This window comes from Ictidomys tridecemlineatus, chromosome 13, assembly GCF_052094955.1.
Source record: "Ictidomys tridecemlineatus isolate mIctTri1 chromosome 13, mIctTri1.hap1, whole genome shotgun sequence".
NCBI classification, from domain to species: Eukaryota; Metazoa; Chordata; class Mammalia; order Rodentia; family Sciuridae; genus Ictidomys; species Ictidomys tridecemlineatus.
Genome location: NC_135489.1, coordinates 96,565,493 through 96,580,026, shown reverse-complemented (window position 1 = coordinate 96,580,026; position 14,534 = coordinate 96,565,493). Strand labels below are relative to the sequence as shown.

At 41.1% G+C, this 14,534-nt stretch overlaps 1 pseudogene; it reads left to right on the top strand.

The window, feature by feature from the left end:
* LOC110597123 (small ribosomal subunit protein uS5 pseudogene) overlaps nucleotides 1–14,051 on the top strand; it is a 180,323-nt pseudogene extending 166,272 nt beyond the window's left edge.
* The last annotated feature ends 483 nt before the right edge of the window (nucleotides 14,052–14,534 follow it).

Sequence of the window (14,534 nt, the reverse complement as noted above, 5' to 3'; positions counted from 1 at the left end):
GTCAAAATATAAAGACATTTTAAAATGCCTCAAAACATAAATGTATCAACAGAAAAATATTAATGTACATATTTATAAATAATATCATTATAACCTGAGCAGGCAGCCCTCAGGTAAGGGCAGGTATCTGGGCAGCTCCCTTTAGCCCAGATACAACCAAAGTGACATCCCTCTCTGTGGGGAGTTGATCTCTTTTTCTGAAGTTGTCCATCATGATAAAAAGCTGCTCTTTGTGTTCAACTTTATTGTATCAAGTGTTATTATGAACCAATATGTTTAAATATATTGAATGTGCTTCAATCCGTTGCAATTACTGATCATCAAATTTGGTTGGAGTTGGGGAAGAGTCCTTGAGATACGACCTCTTCTCTTGGCTATCTGGGGTGACCACATGTCTTGGTCCTTTTTGCCCCTGACTCGGACTCAGCCGTAGGAACCTGGGTTCACTGAAGGGGGAGTAGTGATAAAGATCAGAGTCCAGGGGCCAGGCATGCTCCCAATTTGGGTGTTGGTCCTTTTTTCTAGACTCACCAGTGGATAGAATCTAAGTTTAATTGTTTGTTTTCTTAAGAAAAAAAAATATGAGTTTGTACCTACATTTACCGTTCAGATTTCTGGGCAATAAGATTTTCATTCAACTTCTTTTTTTAAAAAAAATTTTTATTTTGAACTGGTACATAAAAACATAAAAATTGCACGTTAATGGGGTGATGTGATGTTTTGATACCTGTTTACATTGTGTGATGTTTAATTCAGGTTAAATGTGTCTGTCTCCTCGAATGTTATTTCTGTATAGTAAAAACCTTCACGATCCTTTCTAGCTTTTTTAAACAGTCAGTACCTAATTGTTATCTATCTTCACCCTACTGCACACCCGGACTTCTCCTGTCTAGCTGGAACTTAGAACCCACTGATAAACTCATCCTGTCCCTCCCTCCCTGTGACTCCTACAGCCTCATATCATAACTATTCTGCTCTCAACTGCTGTGAGATCAACCATTGTACATTCTACATAGGAGTGAGATCAGGCAGTACGTGTCTTTCTGTGCCTGGCTTATTTCATGTAGCATAATGGTCTCCGGTTTCATTTATGTTGTCACAAATGACAGGGTTCTCATTCTTTTTATGGCTGAAGAGTATTCCATTCTGGGTATGTGTCACATATTTTACAATTTCTCTCCCACTCCTTCTCCCCCTCCCCCTCCCTCCCTCTCTCTCTTCTCCCTCACCTCTTCCCCTCCCCCTACCCTCTCTCTCTTTTTCTCTTTCTCTCTCCACCTCCCCATCTTTTTCTTTTGAGTTATTTTTTTTTAATTCCTGTTTTTGGAAGCCCTATAAAACAGTGCATTCCCAGGGATGATGATTATGAAGATGAAATTTTGTTATCTTGCATTATGCTTTTCTTTTTTTCCATAATAATTTTTTTTTCTTTCACATGTTATGTTCCTTGACTTTGCTTTCTGGTTTCAGTAAAATGTTTGCTTAGTGATATGCCTTGTCTTACCAAATTTAGTTATTTAAAAAGATAATATACATGATATAGTACAAAATTCCAATATCAGAAAATGGTCCATTACTCCCACGGGGGGTGGGGTGGGGGTCCAGGCCCCTTGCTGTCCTCAAGTGGCAACGACTGAGTTGAGTTTCTACTGCACCCTCTGGAACTAGTCCCCATGTGACCCAGGGTGGGCATCTTTTATTTTACATAAACAGGAGTGCTCCACAGAAATGCCTTTTCAATTTCCCCTTCAAAGTTATAGCATTCAGAGTTCCGTGAAACAAACTGCTCTAGATATTTTAAACAGAAAAGAATTTAGTGTAGGAATTTAGATTCTTACAAAATTGTTATACCTCTAAGAACTCCTAAAAGACTGCCTGAATGGCTTCCCAAGAAAGCCTCTTCTATCTCTGCTGGGTCAGGAAATGCTGGGTAGTCCTACTTGCTCCTGTTATCATTGTCATTGGATAGACAGATAGTTGATCAGTAGATAGAGAGCTGATAGATGAATAGATGATAGATAATAACAGATGACCAATAAGAAGACAGAAGTGTTAAGGTCTGTAAACAAGTCAGGATGGCGCCTGGCATTTTGCCAGAGGGAGTGGTTTGTGAAGTAACGCCAGCGAGCCATTAAGTGTGGAGATTCCTTATTGGTTGACTGCTGCATCTAGTTTTTGTTAATTAAGATAAGCTGTGTGGAATGTATATATACCCCTCCTGTCCCACAATCAACGGCTCCCCCCCCCCCCCGTTATTTTGCTGCAGCTGGAAGAATCTTGGAGGAGGGAGGGAGGGAGAGGGGGGGTACATATGCAGGTAGACTGGTAATAGATGACATTTTTCATTGGAAGATCAACAGTGAGTTTCTCAAAGTTCTTCTATTGATGAACATTTACACCGTGACCCATTTTTGCTTTTTTACTTTCATGAATAATGCTGCATCAGGAATCCTTACATGGTCCTCTTTGTACACCTGGAAACATAGGTGTTAAAAAATTTCTTTTGACAGACACTGCAAAATTGCTCTCCATAAGAATGGTAACAAATATTTAGAATTATTTGTTTCTCCACGGTTATATCAATAGTGTGAAATAGTTTCTTAAACATTTTGAAATAAAATGGGTGAAATGGTGTATCTAATTGTGGTTTTCCTTTTTATTTCCCTGGTTAGGAGTGAGGTTGATTATTTCCATACTACTGTTTGCCAAATTTTGACATTTTTTGTTGGGGTTTTTTTTTTTTTTGGTCTCTTATATATGAAATGGGAAGGTTATTTATGCATTTAGGAAGTAGTCCTTTGTCTTGTGCATTTGGTATTTTTCCCCATTATAATTATCTTTTAAACTTTATCCTGAGACATTTTTGAATTTTACATTAAAAATACAGAATTTTGTTTTTAACTCCTAGGTTTTGTGTTAGGTCTGAATGGTCTCAGCCACTTTACCGAGCGATCTCAGTTGTTTTTTTTTTTTTTTTTTTTAAAGAGAGAGTAAGAGAAGAGAGAGAGAGAGAGAGAATTTTTAATATTTATTTATTGTTTAGTTCTCGGCGGACACAACATCTTTGTTGGTATGTGGTGCTGAGGATCGAACCCGGGCCGCACGCATGCCAGGCGAGCACACTACTGCTTGAGCCACATCCCCAGCCCAATCTCAGTTTCTTTAGCGTGTTTTTCCAGCTGATTTCCCCAGGATCAGGGCTAAGAGAACACTGGTAGCCCTTTTTAATTTCCTTCCCCCTTTCTCCTCCCTTCCCTTCCTCGATCCCTTGTTCTCTCCACCCTTAATTTCCTCCTTTGCTCTCTCCCTCCTTTTTACCTTCCCCTACCGTCCCCAGAACAGTGCTGAATCATGGTGGACATCCTTGTATTTCCTGCTGGAACCTTTTGATATTCCTCCATTAAATATGATGCTAGATTTTATATCATTATTAGGAAAATAACCTTTCCATTTTTTATTAGCCGATTTTTAAGAAATAGATTTCAAAATCTGAGCGAATCTTATTTCAACATTTATGGGAATGATCATGTTTTTCCAATATTTTGTTTTTGAAATTTTATCTACAAATATGACTAAGGTTCTTAATAAATTTTCAATATTGAGCCTTTCTTGCATTCCAGTTAGGAAAACAGCGGATCATGATATTAAGTGCTGCTGGATTCTGTTGGCTAATATTTTACGTTGGCTTTCTGCATTAGTAATTATACTTCAGATTCCCTGCAATATTATTCTGTGGTGCTATCCATTATGCTTACTGCATAAAGATTTTTATAATGTTTTCCTTCCTCCCCTGTGTTTTGGAAGCCATTTATATATCTTGGGTTTAACGGTTCCTTTATGGTCTGCAGACTTCATTTATAACACCATCTGTTGCCCTTCTTCCCCTGGGGATAGCTCTTTGAAGTCATTCTCTTGTTATTTTTTAAAAATATTTATTTTTTAGTTGTAGTTGGATACAATACTTTTATTTATTTATTTTTATGTGGTGCTGAGGATCGAACTAAGGGCCTCCCATGAGCTAGGTGAGTGATCTACCATTGAGCCACAACTCCAGCCCTCTCATTATTTTAGATACTTAAATTGCTTATATTTTCTGAAGACTTCCCATTTGCATAGGAAAATTGTTTTATTTATTGGGCACTCAAATACTCATATATTTTAGCTGATCATAGATTTATTAGATTTACCATTTTTTCTTATCTATGATAACTTCTCCCTTCTGATTTCTTTCTTTTTTATTTATTTTTTCCAATTTTTGGGTTAGATGCTTATTTTTATTTTTACTAGGGATTAAACCCAGGATGTTCTCTGACTGAGCTGCACCCAAGTCGTTTTTCTAGTTTTTATTTTGAGACAGGGTTATCGCTGAGTTGCCCAGACTGGCATTTAATTTGTGATCCTCTGGCTCACACAGTGTGATAGTGTCCACTCTACTTAAATTATTTATTTTTATCTATTAAAATTAATACTTAATTTTTATGAAGTGTTCTCCAAACAATGCTTTAGCTTTAGTATTAATGCTATAACTATCAACTAGATAATTCATTGTAATTTCTTCTTTGCCCCAAATGTAATTTAAGTGAATTTAGAAAAATATAAAAGCAGTAGTAGGTTGCTTAGTAGTATTTTAAAGTTAATTCTGGATTTTATTGACCTCCAGGCCAAGAAAGTCAAATGTAGCCTTTCTGTTTTTATTGAGGCCATTTTTGCAGTTCAGTGCAAAATTTTCAAAGAATGGTGCAAAAGATACACACTTGAGGGCTGGAGTTGTGGCTGTGTGGTAGAGCGCTTGCCTGGCATGTGTGAGGCCCTGGGTTTGATCTTCAGCACCACATATAAAATAAATAATTAAAAAACAAAAGATTCATTCACAACTAAAAAAAAATTTTAAAAAGAAACATACTTGGGAAGTAAAAGCAGATGAGTTATTGAGACTTTTTTTTTTTTTTTGGCAATAGTAAGAATCAAACCCAGGCCCTTGCACATGCTAGGCAAAAGTTCTCCAACTGAGCTACACTCCCAGCCCTGTATTTACTTTTTATGTTAAAAAAATGTTAATAGTACAGTTATCTAATGTGAATAAGTGGTTATATATGATGGACAAAGTTTTTTAAATTGATGAATTACATAATTGGAAACTTTTAACTGATGGACTAATCAAACATGAGTGACTATCTCATAGGAACCTAAAAAGGCTTATCATTTGTTAGAGTATATAGGATTTTGAAGGAAAACCCAACTTTAACTCAAACTCTGTGTCTCCTACTACATATTCACAACACAGGTCGTTTCTGATACCAGATGAGTAGGAGTTTTTCCCACGTACCAAGCAAGCAAGCAATTCTGCAGCATCACCAGCTAATCCAACTCAGTTCTGTCACTATCTACCTGGAGACAGGGCAGATCCCACAGTGGAGGGCTCAGTCCTCAAGGCTGCACACACACTCCCTCCCCAGTTTAGATGCAATCGCAAGCCCCAGGGTATTTTACCTGTGCTTCTGACTGAAGGCTATAAACCCTTCTTTGGGTTTAAATAACTTGCTTGAACACTTCCAAGAACTCGAGGGAACACTGACTTGTATTTACCAGTTTATTATAAAGGATATTACAGAGGAAACGGATGAAGAGATGGGGTATGGGAGAAGAAAGCATTGCCCAACCTTTCCCTTCAGTTTTCTTCTGAGAGTCTAGCAGTCTCAAGTCTCTGATCCACTTTTAAGTTAGTTTTTGTGTATGCTGTAAGGTAAGGAAGGGTCCAGCTTCATTCTTTAGCACATGAATATCCGATTTTCCTAACACCAGTCTGCGATGGTTTAAATGAGAAAGTCCCATTATCATCTCATGATTTGGCAAATATCCTTGGTTTCAGCTCTGTCGTCTTAGTTTGTGCTAAGCTTCCTGTGTGTTCCTTTTAAAAAAATCTTTTCTACATGGCCCATGTTTTCTTTTGTCTATTTTATATGCATGTATTTTATGTTTTTGATCATTTAGAAAGTTTGTGATATCTTTTTAATTGTAAATTTACCTTTACAACAATAAATTTGTACAATTAATTAATTCATTATTTACACATTATCTATAAATTATAGATCTTTTTGTCTGAGCCTCGAGGCAATTAATATATTCATATTACCTCCTGTCTCCCCTCACTTTTGTTCCTTTTCCCCCCATCAATGTTTCCTGATTATGACTCCTTATTATGACTCTATTGTTTATTTTTCTGTCTTCTAGATAAAATTATGTCTTAATTACTGCTTGTGCTATCAGTTTTGAAAATATCTTTAAGCCATCTTCTATAAAAGATGACGATGTAGTGAATCTGAACAATCTTCACCTTCTCTAAAACCCCACCTCCAATATCTTGTTGTTTTTGTTACTTCTGCATTGTGTATTGGGTTATTTCAACATGTTTATAACCTTGATACTTTGTTTCAAGACCTTACATTTAAATCAATTTAATTTAAATATAGACAATATTTGTGGTGAACCTTTTTACTACAGTTTCTCTGTTAGAGATTTTAGTTGCTTAAAATCTAATTTTAAGAATAAAATCCACTTCATTCTTACAAGGTTTATGGAGAGACCCATTCTTTGAGCTACTACATGCTTGGGAATGGTTGTGACCTACAGGTTTGGAAAACCATTGCTGACTATAACAACCTTGAGTTATGCTTTCCTCCCTGAATTCCTCACAAGCACAACTTTGCTCACTTCTCAATGTTTTTGTTTTGTTTTGCTTTCTGCAGTGCTAGAGATCAAGCCCAAGGCCTTGCATATGCTAGTCAAGCATACCTCTGCTGAGCTGCACACCCAACACAGTTTTACTCTCTTCTAGCTTTGAATGCTCAGCTATTAGTTGCAGTACTGCTCACACCTGTAAAAATAGACCCCAGAGGATATTATTAGACATGCCTAATGTATTTCTTATCACAAAACACTATGAAAGGGATGTTTCTAATTGACCATTGAGCACTCTTCTGTGTACAGTGACCTAGGCTTCTTGCATAATGTGGACCCACCAGTCCCTGTGGTCTAGTTTTCTTGGTCCTCCAGCTGAAAGAGTGGGGAGAAACTCTGCGAAGGCACAACTTCCTCTGTTTTTGTTTTTATTTTTTGTTCTAATTAGTTTATATGTGACAATAGAATGCACTGTGATGCATCATACATAAATGGAGTATAACTTCTTATTCTTCTGGTTGTAGTGATGTAGAATCACACTGGTCGTTTAGTCATATATGTGCATAGGGTGATAATGCCCGATTCATTCTCCTATCCCCTCCTTTCCCTTCACTCCCCTTTGCCTAATCCAAAGAAGCTCTGTTTTCCCTAGCACCCTCATGTACTGTGAATTAGCCTCTGCATATCAGAGAAAACATTTGGCCTTTGGTTTGGGGGATTGGCTTATTTCTCTTAGCATGATAGTCTCCAGTTCCATCCATTTACCAGCAAATACCATCATTTCATTCTTCTTTAAGGCTAAGTAATATTCCATTTTGTATATATATCACATTTTCTTTATTCATTCATCTATTGAAGGACACCTAGGTTGGTCCCATAGTTTAGCCACTGTGAGTTGAGCTGCTGTAAACATTGATGTGTCTACGCCACTGTGATGTGCTGATTTTAAATCCTTTGGGTATAAACTGAGAAGTGAGATAGCCGGGCCAAAAGGTGGTTCTATTCCAAGTTTTCTGAGGAATCTCCATACTGCTTTCCATAGTGGTTGCACCAATTTGCAGTCCCACCAGCAATGTGAGAGTGTGCCTTTTCCCCCTACATCCTCACCAATACTTATTATTGCTTGTATTCTTGATAATTGCTATTCTGACTGGAGTGAGATAAAATCTGAGAATAGTTTTGATTTGTATTTCTCTAATTGCTAGAGATGTTGAGTATTTTTTCATATATTTGTTGATCAATTGTATCTCTCATGTGAAGTGTCTGTTCAGTTCCTTAGTTCATTTATTGTATTGATTGGGTTTTGTTTGATTTTTTGGTGTTAAGTTTTTTGAGTTCTTTATATAACCTGGAGACTAATGGCCCAGCTGCTTCATTAAGCTGAGACCCCTAATGGCACACGTCACTATTATGAAGCCGCCGTTGGTCAGATCTAGCCAATGATCCACCCATCTGCATGGTGTTGGAGAATAGGAAAAGAGGAAAATTGGGTTTGCTGAACAGCTGGCAGATTCTGCCATGCAGGAGAAGAAGTCTAAATCAAGTCTTAATAGTTTCCTCCTCTGAGTCACTTGATCATTTTTAGTAGAGGCCTAAATTATCTTTTCTTTGTTTTTGAGTTCTGATTACTTTACTAGGGAATGGTTCAGTAATGACTTTTCAATATCATTTCCCCCCTATAAAATAGTATGCTCTTTTAATCTGCAGGCTTGATTCTTCTTTCATTTCAAGAAAAAAAAATCGAATCATCATTTTAATACTTACATGCAACATTTGTTTAGTTCGCTTTTTGGGCACATAAATCCATCTTCCTATAACAAATATAAAGTTTATTGTTATCACAAGGTCATAGAATGCACAAGGTGTGGTTGTTCATTAACTAAATGTGTGTTCTCCAAATTGCAGTCTGCAACTCAAGAATGGGTCATGAGGGCTGGGGATGTGGCTCAAGCGGTAGCGCGCTCGCCTGGCATGCGTGCGGCCCGGGTTCGATCCCCAGCACCACATACCAACAAAGATGTTGTGTCCGCCGAGAACTAGAAAATAAATATTAAAAAAATTCTCTCTCTCTCTCCTCTCTCACTCTCTCTTTAAAAAAAAAAAAAAAAAAAGAATGGGTCATGAAATCTGGTTAGTGGGCCATGATCTGCTGAATTAGTTCTCTATTGTTGCATAATAAATTAATGCAAAATTAGAAGCTCACGGGCTGGGGATGTGGCCTGGCATGTGTGTGGCCCGGATTCGATCCTCAGCACCACATACCAACAAAGTTGGTATGTTTTAGTTGTCTGCCGAAAACTAAAACAATAAATAAAAAATTTTTTTTTAAAAAAATTAGAAGCTTACAACTACAGACATTTGTTAGCTCACTGTCTCTATGGGTCCAGAGTCTGAGCCCAGTTTAGCTGGGTCCTTTGCTCAGGGTCTCACACGGCTGTAATTAAAGTGTGACTGGGCTTCGTTCTCATCTGAAGGCTCAGCTGAGGAAGAATCCTCTTCCACGCTCATTCTAGTTGTGGACAAAATTCATTTCCCTGTGGCTACCTTGCTGACGACTCCTGCTTTCTGCCAGCTGTTGGCTGGAGGCCACCCTGAGTCCTGGAGGTTGTCCAGGTCACTACAGCTCAGCCACAGGTCCTTACCCGATATGGTTTCTTTCGTGGAACCAGCCAGGAGAATCTCACTTCAGTCTGCTAAGTCACAGTCATATATGACATACAAAATCATCATGAAAGTGCTACATGATCACCTTTGACATATTCTGTTGGTTAGAAATCCAGTCACAGGTCTCTCCCACAGTCTAAAGGAGAGGATGATCCACAGGTGTCACTCCTTGGAGGTGCAGATCATTGATGGCCATCTTAAGTCTATTGTTACGATCACATTTTAAAATTAAACAGGACGAGATTAGGTGGAAAGTATCAGGATGCCTCACATGTGGTACAAGAACAGTCAGCCCTTCTTATCTCCTGGTCCCACATCTGAGGATTCAACCAATTGTGGATGGGAAACGTACACTGAGAAGGTACAGACTTGTTTTCTTGTCATTATTCCCTAAACAGTACATCAGTTATTTACGTGGCATTTACATGATCTTAGATATTATAAGTAATCTAGAGATGATCTAAAGTATCAGGAAAGCTGGAGATGTGGCTCAGTAACACAACGTGTGCTTAATATTCATGAGGCTCTGAGGTCAACAGCCAGCACCGCACACACACACACACACACAAAATGTATGAGGGAGGATGTGTGTAGGATCCATGCAAATACTACACCATTTTACACAAGGGACCTGAGCGTCTAAGGATTAGGTGCCTGCACAGACGGCTGTAGTTTGAATCTGCAATGTCTCCAAAGGCCCATGTGTTCAAGGGTTGGTCACCAGTCAGTGGCTCTATTGAGAGGTGGTAGAACTTTCCTTCCTAGTGGAAGAAAGTTTGGTTACTGGGGGGTGTGCCCTTGAAGGGACTATTAGGACCCTGGCCCCTTCTTCTCTCTCTGCTTCCCAGCCATAATAAAGGTGAACAGGCCTCCTCTATCATGATTCCCACCACAATGTACAATGTTGCCACAGGCCCAATGCAACAAGGTCAAGCAACTATAGACTGAAGCATCTAAAATTGTGGGCTAAAATGAACCTTCCTTTTTTTATAACTTACTTGTCTCAGGTATTTTGTCATAGTGGTGGAAAACTGACTAACACAGATACCAAAAGATGACGTCATGTACTTGTAAATGAAAATCATGTTAGTAATACAATACATGTTGTGTTTGAGAGTAAAAGAAAGGATTTCTTACTAAGAGCCCAGAGCAAAATAGGCCAGTAGCTGCTGATCTAGGAGATCCTTTTGCAAATACTCAATATAAGACTACATATAAATCCCATTTGGCTCATTCTCTCTGTTTATTGTGTTCCCATGGCAACCAAAAAGAAAATGTTCTCCAGCCTGCTCCACTTCATTTCTGCTGGCAGTAGTAGTAGCCATCATGGGTCTTCAATGCTCAGAGGATTGACACCACTTTTATTTCCTCTAAAGTTTTCTTATCAAATGCTGCTGTGGAGCTCAGCAAGCCTTGCTCCACAGGGGGCCCCATCTCCTTTGACTCATTTCTCTGCTTGGCCTGTGAGAAATGCAGTATCCTGTTCTTGGGGTGTCTGAATGGTCCCTGTTCCCGGCTGCCCTGCTTTCAGGTGTACTGAAGTCTGGCATTAGAGGAATCTCTTACTTTATTAATGCTGAAATTTCTATTTTCGTCTCCATATCATTTTCTTGGGGTTTAAGAGAAAAGTGGGGTCTGAGAAGCGCTAACTTTGCATCTTCAAGTCCTGTACACCTGAGGGAGCTCTGCGGCTTTGAAATAAGACCCAATATATATAGACCCCCAAACCTGAGTTGCCTATCTGGGTTCTTGTCTCTACAATTTGGCAGAATCTTAGTGTGTGTGTGTGTGTGTGTGTGTGTGTGTGTGTGTGTGTGGTGCTGGGGATGGAACCCAGGGTCTTGCGCATGTGAGGCAGGCACCCTACCACCTGAGCTACATCCCCAGCCCTGGCAGAATTGTTTCAGAGACATTTGTTGCTCTGTGACGGATCTCACCCCACCACCTCCTGGGGTTTGGACTCAGGTTGCTTTGGCCCAGCCGAGTTGGCTCTTGGGGTTCTGAAGCTTCCTCCTTCCCAGGGTCTCTCCCCCTGCTCCCCCACCTCTGTTTCTTCCGGGCACTGCATGTTTTCCGTTTCTCTTCTCTTTTCCCTTCTGTTAAGTTTCTGTTCATTCATGAGAATTATTAGGTCTTTGGGGTTTAATAATTTGCCTACACTTTCCTCCCAGTTTGAAGGAACAAAATGGTGAGCTCAGAAGACCCCAGTTGCCTCTCCCCATCTCTGCTCCTGCTTTCACAGCCCAGGGCATCTCCTTTCCTCAGTTTCCTTTGTTTTCCCCTCTACCCGCCTCCTGTTTCTCAATCATATGTGACAGAAGAGGAGTATTAACGAGAATTCTCAGGCCTTTGTTCACCTGTTCTTTCCTCTGTTTGGGGGGAGTGTCCTGGGGTCAGAAACTTCCCCAAACCAGACCTGTGGATGAAGGGGACCAGGCGGAAGGAGGAGGAGAGAGAACGTGTGTGGGTGAGGGGTGGGGGCAAGCAGGGAATGGAACTGGCCAAATTACGTCAGGTGCATGCACAGATACGTCACAACGGATCCCACTATTACGTATAGTCAAAATGCACCAACAAAATATTTTAATTAAATAGATAGAGTTTAAATTAAAAAAAGAAACTTTCCACACCAAGCCAGGCTCTGCTGTTCTTTCCCTGTCCCATCTCAGAGGTGTGACTCTGGGTCTGCCTTCTCCTGTCTGATTGATGGGCCTTCACGTGTGTTTCTCAGAGCTTTCCTCTGCTGGTCATTTTATCAAGAACAACCTAGCTCTTCTCAGTCATGTTTGCTTAGATGTTCTGAATATTGTTTCCTACACGATGTTTTAAGAGCTTTTTCTCTTTTCCCAAAGTGTCCTGGTCCCAGCCTAGCTCCTGACTTGTCTAATGCATCCCCCCAGGCAGGACTTCAAGTTAGCTGTGCCCCAGAAGACCTTCCTGCCTGATACGAGGAAGATGCAAGGCCTGGCTTCACGCCATCTTTCTCATTTTCTCCCCTCTCTCCCCCGACAGCACACCCTCTCCTCCCGGCCCCAGTCCTTGCCCTTTTCCTCAAGGGAAAGTGGAAAACTCAGTTGTGCAAACAAATACAACCTAGAAGAATGTAATAGCCCAGTTCAGTTAGCGTTGCCTCAGGGCTTCCAAACCAGTCCTGGGCAAAGACATCCAGGAAGGAAACCAGCTGCCGTGGTCCCTTCGCTTTACACATGAGGGGAAAAAATAGTTTTCATTATAGAAATTTTTCACGTGCCTGGTGACTGCAGCTTGCAGTTAAAAATGACGTCAGACGTATTCGCTTCATCCAGTGACCCACACTGAGCACTTTGAAAATCCTAACACTGCTGGGTGCAGTGGCACACGTATCTGTCGTCCCAGTGGCTGGAGAAGCCGAGGCAGGAGGATCGTGAGTTCAAAGCCAGCCTCAGCAATGTAGTGAGACCCTGTCTCAAAATAAAATATCAAAAGGGCTGGGGATGTGACTTGATGGCTAAGTACCCCTGGGTTCCATCCCTGGTACCCGCCCCCCAACCTTTACTGGAAGATTTTGCTAGCAGAGGCTCCTGATGTAAACCCACCACTCCAGGAAAGAAAAAGATAAAAACAAAACCACGACCGTAAGAGAGCTGTATTTTTGGAATAATAAGAAAAGCGCATGTCGGAGACTTGGCCACGGCACATCTCAGCGGGGTGATGTGACTGAGCCCAGCAGCAATCAGATGTTTTGCAGTGGCAATGAGTGGGCACACGAGGCCGCTGAGGAGGAGGGGAGGCCAGCATGAGTTTCAATAACTAAATTAAGCTAATAATTAAGTTTTCTTTTCAGTTGGTGCATGATGAGTAAAAATTCATAAGCAAAGAGTACCGTTAGAAAGTTGGATATTTTTTTTTTGCTGGGAAAATACATGGTGATGATGGTGAGTGGAGGGCCAGGACTGGCACCTGAAGTAGCCTCTACTCCCAAGGAGGCTTTGGCAGTGGTCTCCGGAGTGGAGGCCAGGGGGCTCCAGGAGGCAAGGCCAATGGCGAGGAGTGGACCCCCCTCACCAAGCTGGGCAGCCCGGTCAAGACATGGAGATGGAGTCGCTGGAGGGGATTCACCTCTTCTCCTGGCCCATGGCTGAGTTGGAGGTCACTGCCTTTTCCTGTGGGCCTCTGTCAAGGTCAAGGTTTGGAAGATCATGCCTGTGCAGAAGAAGGCCAGGTTGAGGACATTCATCCCTTCTGGGGACCGCAGTGGTCATGTCAGCCTGGCGGTTAAGTGCTCCAAGGAGGTAGCCACCACCATCTGAGGGCCATCATCCTGACCACGCTCTCCATGGCCCCTGCAGAAATGAGATGGTCAAGTCTGTCACTGTCCCACGTAAGGTGACAGGCCTCTTCAGTACCATGCTGGTATGACTCACCCCTATTCTCAGAGGCACTGGCAATGTCTCAGACCCTGTCCCCAAGAAGCTGCTGCAGGTGGCTAGTGTTGATGACGGCGGCACCTTTGCCGTCACCCTGGGCATCTTCCCCACGGCCACCTTGATGCCATCTCCAAGACCTACAGCTACCTGACCCAGATATCCACAGAGAGACCATGTTCACCAAGTCTCCCTGTCAGGAATCCACCCGCCATCTTGAAAATACCCCCACCAGTCTCTGGAGAGAGGATCCAGGCTCCAGCTGTGGCTACAACATGGGACATTTATTTAAGAAAAATGAAATAACAAAACCCGAGAGAGAGAGAAAAAGCAAGTTGACATCCAAGTATAAAAGCAGATTTGCTTCATGCTTCTCCTCATGGCAAACCTTGACTCTGTGAGGGATCAGGGATGAGGAGGCCGAGGGGATGCCCTGACACACCAGCCATCACTTCTAGAGAAGGGGTTCTTGTGAGTGTTTTTACTAGTACTATTAATTATTCACTCTGCAAATATTTTCGAAGTATAATAAATAAGTCACTCTTCAAGCAACAGATAACCATGCAGATGACAGGGGACCATATGGTGGTTACAAGACAGAATTGAACATCTTAAAGGACAAAATACTCATATTCATTTGCAGCAATTAACTAGGGTAGGAGACCATCTGCTGTGACTCATTAGTCCCCCGTGGACACTTACACAATTGTAGGTTTCACATTGGCTTATCTCAGTTCCATAATCCAAGCAGAAAGAACACATTTTCCATTGCTTTCTGATTCCGTATTC